General features: G+C 41.5%; 1 protein-coding gene across 2 annotated transcripts in view; it reads right to left on the minus strand.

The window, feature by feature from the left end:
* GPR132 (G protein-coupled receptor 132) overlaps positions 1 to 14,166 on the minus strand; it is a 166,891-nt gene that overhangs the window by 96,980 nt on the left and 55,745 nt on the right. The window lies entirely within an intron of this gene.

Consider the following 14,166-nt stretch of genomic DNA (forward strand, 5'->3'; position numbering starts at 1 on the left):
AGTGGCTCTTCAACTAGTAAATATGATTTTAATATATTATATGCAGTAAATACAACACTCAAACATCCTTTAGATTTCGTTTTTGTCTCCAGACGCCTCATACTTCATATGAAACGGTACAAATATTGAAATAGCTGGAATGCCTTTTTGACAAGGACATTATTTCTGCCAGCTGAAGATTTGATACAGGGGTACTTGGTTTCGCAGTTACCTTAAACAACATTCTGTTAAGGAGGGAAAAGGACAAATTATGCTTGCAGATCCACATTAAAGCCCTGGTTAGCAGTGTGAAAGCGTTATTTTTTAGTAGCCGATAAAATCTGACTCCACAGACTTTACCCTGTTCTAAATTTTGGGACAATAATATGCAGATTTTAGTGGTCACTGCACCCAAATCTGCATTTAACAGTAAATATTGTATTTTTTCCCCTGTTATATTTCATCCGGTTTGACCTGCCTTAACTTTATGACAGATGCAGACTTTTTTACACCCTGTAGTAAACTTTGTAGAACCTGGAGTTCCAACTCTTCTGAAAACAGCGGTTTCCACAGGGTCAGGAAATCGTGATAATAATAAGTAGAACTCGCCAATGGATTCAGTTGCTTCAGTGAGTTATGGAGATGAGTGATATGTGAAAATTTGGAGTAAGTGATATGTTTTGACGTTTTATAGGTTTCCTCTCCATCATCAACCCTATGTTAGCAGATGCTCATCTGTTGCTACTTCCTGCTCAGGTTAAATGCAAGGTTGCAAGTCTAACGTTCAACGCATACCTTCTGCTGATCCTTCACATTTGGCTGCTGAATGTGAAAACATTGAAAATGTAGATTACACTTGTCCTAAGTAGAAAATCATAACTTTAAGAAATACACGGAGGCTAACATTATGAGCTTCAGCTCCACCAAACACATGATCTTATCTTCCGCACATTTATGGAGCGCATGGCTACCCTTTGGCATTCCAGCGCTGAAAATGCAACACAGATTATACCACTAAGCATAACGAGGTTTGAGACGTTTTAAGGGTACGCCCCCCTTGCATACATTATGCCTGGCGCAGGGAGAATGTGGTGCAAGGGGTTAAAAAGTGGGACAATGCATGCATTGCTCCACTTTGTAAATATGGTGCAGCAAAAATTGCCTCTTTCAACCACTTTAGCGTAAAAAAATGGCACTACTGTGGTACAAGGAGGCGCTAGGGCCATGGATATCTGGCCCTCACAGTTCTACTCAGAGTGTAGGGTGAGAGCAATGGTCGAAGGTTGTGAGGGCCTTTAATTGAAAATGCCCTATGGGCTATGCATTGGGCCTTGAATTGGACTCTCTGCTCGACTGGGAACCAATGAAGAGTGCTTGTTTATTGAGATGGGCTTGAAAGAAAGAGCTAATATTCTCCTTCAAGCTTTTCTTGAAATTATGGTTTCCTACCAGGATGGGGAAATCTACATTTTGTTCAACATACTAAAGTTTACAATATGTAAGTACAAAGTCTTTGTAACAATACTGAGCAGTACCACCTATGGCCCTGATGCAAGTTGGTTGGAGTTCACCGATCCCTGCACAAACCTCTATTTATGCAGGGTCGGAATTCAGAATTGAGTGGCATTGGGCTTGTTAAATGACTCTCCATTCACTATATTTCGGCAGGTCAAATGTGCCAGAATTTAACAGGGGAAATGTGAGTATTTACAGTACCATGTGAATTTTGGTGCACCAAGTAGCACAAGCCACATGATATCCCCCCCGAAAACTCAGAACAGGTATTATTTATTATACACAATCAATAATATACCCTGCATAAACTTTATCAGGTTTGCGACAGAGCACTTTAAATCCAAGAAACTCAAAATCAGGGCCTTTAACTCCTTGTGTGCATCTGACGTCCGGGAGCAATCTTATCACCCATCCACTGGGAAAGCACTGGTGGTCCCTGCCCTCCACTCCCCCACCAGGGATGGCAGCAGAAGCGCTTCCACTGCCACCGACCCCCTCCTGATGAACTGATGATGTCAGCACACACACTGCAAGCCGGCATCATCAGAGCAGGCCAGCAGCGCAGGAAGCAAAAGGAAAGGAGGTTAGTTTTTCCTACTGGGAGGTGTGGGGGTCTTCAAAGAGGCATCAGTAGGAAAGGAAAGAATTTGTCCTTTCCCTCAGTGTCTCTTAGAAATGTATTCACACTGCATAATTGTGCATGGTGTCGTGATCGTGCAGCAGGAATACACACTAGGCCACCAGGGATTTTTATGTTGTGTGTGTGTTTTCGATGTGTGGGAAGCGGCCCCTTAAGCAACAGTCGCTCCCTTTAGGGGGCACATATTTTGGCCATTTCTGTCTCGCTTGGGGCCGATCAGCCTTTTTTTTAGGCCGATCTGCCCCCCTATGACGGGAAGAAACCACTAGGCACCCAGAATTCTAAATTTTGGTGATTTGGGGGAGAAGCTCTTTGGACAAGGGTCGATCCCTTTATGGGAGGGAAGTATTTTGGCTATTTCTACCCCCTTAGGGGTCAGATCAGCCTCCTTTTATGAGGCCCATCTGCCCCTAAAGAACGCAGAAACTACTAGACACCAGGAACTTTACATTTTGGTGATTTTAGGGAGTGGTCATTTGGGCACGGGTCGCTTCCTTTAGGAGACAAATATTTTTGCTGTTTCTCCCCCCCCCAACTTTATTAGGCCCATCTGCCCCCAAAGGTTGGACGTGGGGGAGCAGAAACGACACATCAGGGATTTAAAATTCTGGTGATTTTGGGGCATGACCCCTTGGCCAAGGGTCGCTACCTTTAGGGGGCACAAATTATGGCTGTTTCTACCACCCTTGGGGCAACTTGGCCTCTTTTTTTAGGCCTGTCTGCCTGCAAGGGGGCAGAAACCACGAGACACCAGGCATTTTAGATTTTGGCAATTTTGTGGAGGGGACCCTTGGGCAAAGGTCACTCCCCTGTAGGGGGTGAATGCTTTGGCCATATTTTTAAGCTCATCTGCCCCCCAGCTTGGTATGTGTGGACTGACACATTATTTGCGTTTGTGATTGTAATATTTATTGCTCCTTTTTATTTTAATGCAACATTTTTTAATTCCTTTGCTGTGACTCCTGCTTGAGGTTTCAGCAGTGGTAGATCTGTAGTTTGTGTAATGGCTTGTGTCTGGTAAAAAACAATTTTTGTACTGTTTACTTCAATGAGTACCACTGCCATTCATGAATTAGTTTTTTGTAAATGGTGTAATAATAGCAGCATATTTAGCTTATGTTTTATTGTGTGTGAAATTCTCCTTGGATTTGTGCACTATGTGTATTGTGTTGTCTTATGTGTAATTGTATTTTGTTTTTCCTTTTTAGTGGGATATTGTTGGTGCTGTCTGTTTCTGTGCAGATTAGTTGCTGATGAGTATAGCAGTCTCTGGCGAGAGAGTGGTATCATTTTTGACTATGTAAGTCTTTGTGATAAAGCCACACTTTGTTTACTAATTATGGATGATGTATTTTTTGGGTGGGATTGTTGAGCAGACTCATTTATATACTGAACAGTATTTGAGGGACAATAGTTTCAGACGTAAGCCCTGCTGGAGCCACCTGGTGGACTCCCATAAATCTAGAAGAGCTGAAGTTCTTGGGTTAAGCTTTTTTGATGGGCTTTAAAAGGAAGCTGTCACTGTCTTCATATTGGTGTACCAGTCCCTTGATGGCAACAGCCATATTTCCTGCAATAATGAGTTTGGATCTGTATTGCTTCAGCCTCAGATGCAGTATTTTGTTGAAAATACTTTAGAGTTGCCACAAGATCGCCCTGATATTGACTGTCTATTTAAGATTCAGCCTTTCCTTGATCATGTGGTAGATCAATTTTCAGAGATCTATATTCCAGGGAAAGAAATTGCTATGAATGAGTCTTTGGTCCTTTTCAAGGGCTGTTTGGTTTTAAGGCAGTACAATCCTAGCAAAAGGACATGTTATGGAATTAAGATGTACATGCGTTCTGAGAGTAGTAGAGGATATGGCTTTAATTTCTGGGTCCACACTGGTAGGGATTCCACTATTACCCCCTGGTTGTCCATCCACTTTTGGAGTTAGTGAGAAAATTGTGTGGGAAAAAAGGTCTCCACTTGTACCTAGATAACATACACTGGTGCGCAATTGATCAGGGAATTGTTCAAAGTGGACACTGTTGCTTGTGGCATAGTCCACTCTAACCGTAAAGGTTATCTGAAGGAGATTGTTTGTAAAATGTCTTGAGAGGAGACAGTTCAGTGCCTTGCATAGTGATGAACTGCTAGCTGTGAAATTTGCAGACAGAAGGGATGTCTACATGCTGATTGACATTCATGATTAAAGTACTTCACATAAGACCGTTTGGGGTCAGGCTGCTGAAGTGTGTAAACCTTGTACATTTTAGACTACAATAAGCACATGGGCAGTGTAGATAGAGTAGATCAGAGGTTGGAACCTTACACTGCTGTTCATAAGGCTTACATTTGGTATAAGAAGTTGGCTATCCTTCTCTTCCATTTAGCAACCTTTAAAGCTTTTGTTGTGTTCAAGGATTTTTCTCCAGAGTCAAAGATGACTTTTGTTCAGTATGTGATAGGCAGCCTTGTTGTAGTGGAACAGGCATGTGATCTTATAGTTGGAGTGATGGAAGATGTGGCTAGATTGAAAGATTGCTACTTTGCTGATCACATTTCTTCTACGGCCCAAAAAAAACAATCCCTGTAAGAGATGTGGAGTCTGTATGCAAAGAGGCATGCAGATGGACAGTTGTATGCACTGCCCTGATTGCCCTTTTAAACCTGGGCTGTGTGTGCCTGCTTATTTAAGTATATACCACATACAAACATTTATTGGGGCACCCATGAGCGTTGCCTGGTTTGTATCATTTTATATTTTTTGTTCAGTTTCATAGTTGGCATTATTGTGATGTGTTTAGTGAGAGCTGTTTTGTTTGTACTTTTGTATTTACTTATAATTGGTTTGTGTTTTCTTTTTCTGTTAAAAAAATGTGATGGCAGTGTGCATTGACTGGCACTTGGCTGGTGGTGTGCATGTACTGGTGCTTGACTGGCGGTGTGTGTGGGTTGGCACTTGGCTGGCGGTGTGAGTGAGCTGGCTCCTGGGTGGCGGTGAGAAAGTTGGCGCTTGGGTGGCTGCATGTGAGTAGTGACTTGCTGCTGGTCACTACACACACTGCTAACCAAACACCAGTTCACACACTCCATCAGTTGGTGTGATTGCTGTGTTAGGAATGTAGGCATATGAAAGTGATAGGCCTCTGAATGGCCTTGTCTGTTGAGGTGAGTGTTGTAATGTGCTGGGCCTGTGGCTGGCAGTGTGAATGGTCTTGTGTGTGTCATGTCTGAAAGGTATGTGAATAGACTGTAAAGCGGTTGGTGTCTTGACGCGGCTTTACAGCCGAGTTGTGAGCCATTGGTTCAATTTTTGACCTTTCGATTATTAACAGTGCATTTAATTTGTGTGAAATCTCTTGTTAATAAAATTGAATATATTAAACCACCAATCACTCTTGTGCCAAATCCAACCAGTATGAATGTGTAAAAATAACGGTGAGTAGCCACAAGACATATTTATTACACTTCTCCTTTGAGTTGAGAATTCAACTAATGTAAAAGCCTGCTCCGCTGTAATCAAGTGTTGAAGCTCACCCCTGGCATGCTAAGTGTCTCCGGTGGGACCCCACTGATGTAGTATGCCACAAATGAGGCCAGTGGGTGAGGGGTCTTTTGAACAAAAGCTAGCGGTGTTTTTTTCACAATTTGAGTGTTTGGGACATCACAGAAGTAAGAGACTTGGTAGTGTGCTCGCTTCTTGTCTAGGGAAAATCTACCAACTCTAGATATGTTAAAAAACTGGGCACCCAGGGGAGTACAGAGTGGTGTGCCTCTGGTGGACCCCAGCAAGTTTTCTTACCTACAATGCCTTGCAATTCTGAAAATGTGGCTACAATCACACATTTTCCTTGAATTTCTGTGCCATAATAGTCCAGAAACAGAAATAAACCACACATTCCCCACCACACACCACACCCCTTGGTCTCTCGATAAAAATGATACCTTACTTGAGTGGGTGCCCCAAGCAGTCAGCCTAAAAATGTATTAAAAAACCTGCGCTTATAGACAGGCTTTTGTGTCCCCTCAATCTCTAAACATTTTTGGCCTTTCCCTGTCGTGGGCACTTGGCCCACTCACACAAGTGAGGTATCATTTTTATCAGAAGACTGAGGGAAACAATGAGTGGTAGGAAATTTGTGGCTCCCATCAGATTCCAGAGCTTTCCATCACAGAAATTTGGGGAAAATGTATTTTGTAGACAAATTTTGAGGTTTCCAAGGGATTTGTGGTAATAAATGTGATGAGAGCCACCCCATTCTGGATTTCCCTAGGTGTCTAGTTTAAAAAAATGTACAGGTTCGCTAGGTTTCCCTAGGTGCCTGCTGAGCTAGAGCCCAAAATCCACAGCTCGCACATTGCAAAAAACGAATCAGTTTTCAGTGGTAAAAGGTGATATGTCCGCATTGCCTTTTGGAACGTTTCCTGTCGTGGGAACTAGGCCTCCCTACACAAGTGAGGTACCATTTTTATATGGAGACTTGGGGAAATGCTGGGTGGAAGGAAGTTTTGGCTCCCCTCAGATTTCAGAACTTTGCATCACAGAAATTTGAGGAAAATGTGTTTTTGAAGAAAAATGTTGAGGTTTGTAAGGAGTTCTGGGTTAACAAAAGTTAGTGAGAGCCACACAAGTCACCCCATCCAGCTTTCCCCTAGTTGTCTAGCTTAAAAAAATATACAGATTTGCTAGGTTTACCGAGGCACCTGCAAAAAACGAGTCAGTTTTCAGTGGAAAAATTTGATTTGCCCACCTTGCATTTTGGGGTATTTCCCCGTTGCGGGCACTAGGCCTACCGACATAGGTATGGTACAATTTTTATCAGGAGACCTGGGTAAATGCTGGATGGAAGGAAGTTTGTGGCTCCCCTCAGATTCAAGAACTTTGCTCCACAGAAATAAAAGGAAAATTTGTTTTTTGAACAAATGTTGAGGTTTGCAAAGGATTCTGGGTAACAGAACCTGGTGAGAGCCACACAAATCACCCCATCCTGAATTTCCATAGGTGTCTAGTTTTAAAAAATGTACAGGTTTGCTAGATTTCTCTTGGTGCCAGCTGTGCTAGGACCCAAACTCCACAGCTAGGCATGTTGCAAAAAACAAGTTCGTTTTCAGTGGAAAAATGTGATGTGTTCATGTTGCGTTTTGTGCCATTTACTTTAACAGGCACTAGGCCTACCCAAACAAGTGAGGTGTAATTTTTATCGGGAGACTTGAGGAAACACAGAATAGCAGAGCGAGTGTTATTACCGAACATCTTTCTCTGCATTTGCGCCTTCCAAATGTAAGACAAGGGTAAGAAAAAAGTCACTTTGAGTAATGCCCTCTAATTCACATGCTAATATGGGTACCCCCAAATTCAGATATTTGCAAATAACCACTGCTTCTAAACTCCATATCTTGTGCCCATTTTGGAAATACATAGGTTTTCTTAATCCCTATTTTTCACTATTGAAATTTTACCAAAGAATTGCTGTATATCGGGTACATAATAAAACACTATTGCAAGCTACAGCTCAGTTATTACTCTGGGTAGCTCGGGTTCTTGGAGAACCCTATATACCCCTGCAATCAGAATGGTATGGTGCACATAACGGTATACTGCTTTTGAAAATCAACCACACCTAGAAAAAGTTACAAATGAAAACTTGTAACAAAGATACAAATGAAAACAATTGAAAAATGAAAACTTGACACAAATGGCTGTTTTTTTCAACTCAATTTCAATATTTTTGTATTTCAAGTGTTACTTTCTATAGGAAAACCTTGAAGGATCTATAACAATGATACCTTGCTGAATTTAGAATTTTCTCTACTTTTCAGAAATGTATAGCTTTTGTGGATCCACTATTGGTTTCACACCCATTTCTATCACCAACTGGATAGAGGTTGAAACCCCACAAAATAGGAAAAATGGGGTATGTCACAATAAAATGCCAAAACTGTGTAGAAAAAGTTGATTTTCTGATTGTAGTCTGCCTGTTCCTGAAAGCGGGGAACATGGTGATGTTAGCATCACAACCCTTTGTTGATGTCATTTGTGGGGAAAAAACAGATGCTTTCTTCCACAGCACTTGTTTCCCATTTGTCCCAAAAAGCCTAAAATATAGCTGTATTTTGGATAATTTTTCAGCCCCCTCCAGGGGAATCGACAAACTGTGGGTACCTTCAGAATCCCCAGGATGTTGGAAAAAAAGGATGCATATTTATCGTGGATAGATTATGTGGAAAAAATGTTATTGGGGCCTATGCGCAAACTACCCCAAATAGCCAAAAAAAAGACAGCACGGGTAGGAGGAGGCTAGAAACAATGGGGTTAAGTATAGAGTAGGAAGTCATGAAAAATGAGGCACAGATTCAATGTTCCACTTTAAGGGCATTTTGCAGCTATCACCTAAGATAAAGACTTTTGAAACATTTGTGTCATGAGTGGAGTATGGTTTGGACTTACCTAGGTCAACACTAACTCACTGGGTGCCAAGCACATCCCGCAGGCCAGAGCAGTTGTGTTTTCTGATCATCAACCTGAAAGCAATGGCAAACATACAGCTATGCATTGTTCAAAACTGTGGGGTAAAAATAAAATAAAAAAAGTTTTTGTATGTCTTGCAAAAGAAAACAGATGCCACCTGGGGTGAAGTACATAGCCATAATCTCTAAGGCAGATACTCCAGAAACCCTCTAGTGGGACAATAGACAAACAAAATATGTCAGCTTCAAAGAGGTTCTATTGAGGTCCTTTGCCTTCTTGTATGGGAAGCATGAGAGAGGCATCTTTGAGGAATAGTCTGGTAAGCCAGGCTTGCTCTAAACATTTGGAAGGAGATGAACACCTTCCATTTTGAAGTGAAGTGAATTTTGAGGGACCAGAGATTGATCTCTGGGCACATCCAGCTATTGTCTTTCCTTTCAGCTAGAAAGACTGTAGTGATGAAGAAAGAGGAACAAAGGCAAGCCTCAATTATGGTGCCCTGGGAAAGCAGGGCTTGGCCATTCTGATCTACTAATAGCATAACACAGGGAGGCCAGTGATTAATGGGGGAACGGGTATATTGAATGAGAGAACCTGAACGGAATAGACAGTAGTCGTTGACAGTTTGTAGAGCCCAGGGTTCTGAAGAAATATGGACCCCCTTTGCTCAAAAAGAAAAAGCCTTTCTTGAACCCCTTGATGGATGGTTCATGGAAGACCTTCTGAGGACGTCCTAATGCTGATAGTCAATGTACCTCAAGTTCTTTGAGAAAAGCATTCTGATCTTCTCAGTCTAGAATGTCCATGAGAAGGAAGAAAGAAGCTTGACCCTCTGGTATATAGTTTGCAAGAGCCCTGTTCCTAAGAAACATGCTCTGGAAAAAGCCTACAAGTATCTTACTGAGTTTCTAGCAGTGGTAAATATGTCCAGAAACAGAATGCCGTATGATTTTGAGTCTTTGTCAGCAAAGGTTAGTCCTGTAAGCTTAGGAGTGATAAAGAAGAGCTAAATCTCAAGGGGCAAAGTGCATGGGCAGTGCAGGAGCACCCCCTCCGCCAGAGAAAGGCAGGCGGAGGGGGTGCCCCTGCACTGCCCATGCACTTTGTATGGGCAGTGCAGGGGCCCCGGTGCAGTGCCCCGTCGTGCAGGTTACTGCCCAATTTTCGGGCAGTGATCTGCACGACGGGTGCAGCTGCACCTGCCGCACAGAGGCATGGCCCACAGAAAGGTTCATTATTTGGCAGGCGGGGATCCGCCATGCTCATAATGAGCACCAATGTCCCTGAAGTGCTGTGAGCCTTCTCCCAGTTCAGTTTGGACATTGGTTCTTTTCCTGTCTAGCAGTGCAATGCAGGGCAGAAAGAGGCATGATTGCAGCTCCATGCTCAGTAGTGCAGTTGTTTGAACATTGTTGGGGTTCTAAGGTGAGATTTTCAGTGAAAGAGAGGGTTGAGGCTCTGCTAGTGGAAAAAATGATTCTTCCATCGTAAATCAGGAGACTCGAGAGGTGAATTAACACAATATATGTTGATTTTTAATAGATGCCGCATTAACACATTCCTCTAAAAGACCCAAGTCTGACTGCGCATACCTTTGATGACCATGAGCTACATGAAATGTAGAAATAAATATGGATCCGCAGCAAAAGCCCACGCCTTCCTGATTCCATCCCTGAGCACTCGGAATTGCACATCTCCCTGCATAAGCAATTAACACAATCAAAATATAAATGAAACATCTAAAAAATAGATTTTACTTTAAATACAAAAGAGCTTATAAAATGATGTGAAAAAGAGGGAAACTGCAATATGCAATGAAGCATGGGACAGCTCATGAGCTGCTAGTTCAACAAAAGATCAACAAGTATTCTGGAATTCAGTGTATAGTTCTTTCTTTCAGAATGACACTGGTACACCACTTGATACTCACATTGCAGAGGAACTATATGTTTCACATTTTAGTACCATATACTGGTTGACTTCCTCTGTTAGTTGTGCCTTTTTTACTATTGGTAACAGGCAAACAATTAATTTACAGGAGGTCTTTAAGGCGTAGATAGTCCATTTGGAAAAGCTCCAGGTCCTGATGGTGTACCTGCAGTACTTTCTAAACACAATGTTGATCTACAGTCAACAATGTTTTATATGCAGCAAGTAACTATTAGAACTACAGAGTCATCAGAGTCTATATTCGGGAAGGGCAACAAAGGAAATCCACAGTTTTATCCACAGAACTCCCTCATAGACTCAGTTTTGAAAGTCACTGGGTGAGTGACTATGAAAAAGCTTGACTTGGGCTACTGAAAAATATATTCTGGCGGTGGTACAGCATGACTTTACAGGTGGGTTGTGGACAATAGAGAGGTGTTTGAATTTAAATTTGTTGATCAGCAGTTACCATTGATCTTGTCAGCCCTTACCAGGTACGCTCCCCGTCAGCAGCAGCAGCTGCAAACCTTTCACTACAATGACAGCCATGAAGGGGAGCGCACAGAGCAATCTCATCAGTGTGCATGTGTGTTTGGCTGTCCGTCACGGGCTGGCCAAACACACATGTGCACTGGGCTGTCTCCATCCCTGCACCCAGTTGCCGGGCTGGAGAGAGCAGGCACAGGTTCTCAGTCTTCCTGTAAGTGCCCTGGTGCCCTGGTAAATTAATTACCCACCTGCTCGCCAGCCCACCCCTACCAAGTAACAAAAGCTGCTCCTGCTCCTTACCTCACACACTAATGGACCTCAGCTCTGCCTTTCACTGTGGCAACAAGTTAAGGCTTTGGAGCATCTTTGCTAGTGTAGCATTTGACAATTACTTTTTTGGATCAAATTGGAACTCCACAAGAAGTTTTGATCTGACCAGAGGTGTGCACCAGTACTGCAATCTGTCTCTTATGCTTTTCATTTTATCCCTTAAATGGTCAGATTGGTTGATTAAAGGAAAAGGGCAAGGACACCATAGGTGAGGGGAATCAGGATATCTTGGTTCTTTGAAATACTGGTGATGCAGTACTTAAGGTCCATGTAGCGAATGGATTAAAGAAAATGCTTGATGGGCATGTATCCATTACGAAAATAAAAGATTCAGGACATGTACTATTAAAAATTGTACCCTCAACAAAGTTCTGACATTTACTTATTTTGGAGTGGTGTTTATTAGTTCAGGACATTAGTAACATCTGTTACATTTCAGAAGGCGTAGCTTTATCCGGACATGAGGTGCTATTTTAGTTTTGTGGGGAAAACTAGGTAATATACCCTTAGAGTAAGTGTTAGAAATTTACAAAAGTAAGTGTATCACTGCTGTTTATTGTGTTGTGGGCTTTACAATGGTGTTTCTATTCTGGAGGGATAGGAAAATAGTTTCTGTAGAAGACTCTAAGGCGTGCCTCAGTGGCCCTCTAGTCTTTCCTGTTGAGAAGAACTTGGTTTGAATTGTTTAGAAGTCTTCATTACATTATCACCACTGCTAATATGTGTGTATATTTGGGTAACCCCTGGGTCAACCCTACCTCCGAACTACATCAGAAAGATATGACTGTGTGAATATCTATTCATAATTGAAATCCCGATGGTTTAAATATATAATGGCTTTTTGACCTGAACTTTGTATAACAGGGTTCTTCATACACCTTGGTTTATTAGAGGAAAGGATATGTTTTGGTAAAGATTGTTATCTATAAACATAAAAGAACAGTTACAAAGTCAATTGAGGTGAAGAAATGTCAAAAACACGTTAACACTGCATATTTTCTGTGTTCTGAACTGCTAACTAGGATTGTGCAGTGTTATCCCTGCATAAATTCCACTACGTTTTACTTGATAAAATTTGTGCAAACAAAAAAAAAAATCCTACAGCACCAGTTGCCCTACTAATTCAGTGCATACATCACAATTAAAGGCCTGTTTCTAATGAGGGTGTTATGGTGTACCTTAGGGTGACACTAACAAACTTGCTAACAATCTGCTACATTTATGGACTATTTGAAACAGCCACAAGAGAGAAGGCAAAAGCAAATCACCTGCACTAAGCTGCAGGAAAGAAGACTATGACCTCAGAAGCACTTGGCCAAAAAAGCAAATTAAAATGTTAGACATTTCCTTTTGTTGTGCCAGTTTTATCAAGGTATTAGGCAAGTACCATGTTCCCATTTCTGAAGAGAGTAAGAGTAAAGGACTAGATGTATAGGTGTATTGTATAAGCTGAGACATCGACTGTAAGGCCAGAGGAAAAATAGCACTCTTAACATGGGTAACATGGAAAACTAGGGGAATAAGCACTTAGAAACATCCCACTAGGATGCATTTGTACATTCACACCATTCTTGGACTCTGCATAGAAATCACAACCATAAGGTTGCTTCTCTTTTTGCACAAACTAATTTTTTAATTATTTATAAGGTTACTTAAACATTAGTCAATGGTCCATTGTCCCACCAAATGCACAGAGATTTTGACGTCTGCCCTCCTGACAGAGGACGGCTCACCATGTGAAGAGATCCTCATTGATCAGGGGAGAATTTTCTGTGCCTAATGTAGATTCCACATTGTCCAACTTCAATGATGGCACTGATCCTCTGCTGAGCAGGTGCCATGTTTGAAGCACCGCCTGAGAAAATCTTTTTGTTTTGAAAACAAGCTCCCAAGGCGGGAACTTGATTTCAGAAGAAAAAATAAATAAAATTGTCATAACGCATGAGTGTTGTTTTCCTGAACAAGTTGTCCATTGTGCCTAGAAATGCCATGCCTCGCAAGATGGACACAGTTAGGGAAATTGAGTGTTGGTAGCCCTGTAAAAGAAGTGAGGCAAGCTCCACTGTTATTTGGTGGCCCAGTGGATAATGGGACCCCAAGCTAAGAGTTAGCCGAGCACTGCCACTGTAAAACCCCTTGCTTCCCTGGACTCTTATTACAATAAGGGGAATCACAAATTTGCCTACGTAGGAGCACCAACGATATACAGCAATGCTCTCACTCCACCAAATAAAAAAATCCGCCCTCATTGTCTTGCCCATTTTCCTGTTTGATATTTGCATGAATGTAAACCAATTCCATTTTAAATTAACTGCCCCTAAATTCCAGGCGAAATTTGCCTCCCTAATATGCAGGACTGTTTGAACTCTAGGTTTTATCTAATTTTCAATTACCATTGACTTGTAGACCTACAGTTTAAACACTATTAAATTCAAGTTAGATTATTAACTATAAGGATTAATCAAAGTATTATTATAGGCTTAAGGAGATGCTAGAGCACTGCAATGAAAATGTATTCACACGTTGATGTGTTATATAGATAAATAATTGCAATAGCTTCATGTTGATACAATTTATAGGACACTATGAATGTATTCGTGGTCGAATTAAAGATTAAAATAATACACTTCCACAATATTGACAAAATGTATGTCAAGAAAAGCGTAGCTGTTACACAGCTGTGCTTTTACTTTAACTTAATTTTTTTAGAAAACATTTTTCGAAAGCTCGGAACACCATTGTGTAAATAATTTAAATTTTATATTTTGCTCTTTCTTTTTTTCTTTGCCCTCTATACCTCAGACAGTTACGTTGATGAGTTGGTGG

Source organism: Pleurodeles waltl, chromosome 9, assembly GCF_031143425.1.
Source record: "Pleurodeles waltl isolate 20211129_DDA chromosome 9, aPleWal1.hap1.20221129, whole genome shotgun sequence".
NCBI classification, from domain to species: Eukaryota; Metazoa; Chordata; class Amphibia; order Caudata; family Salamandridae; genus Pleurodeles; species Pleurodeles waltl.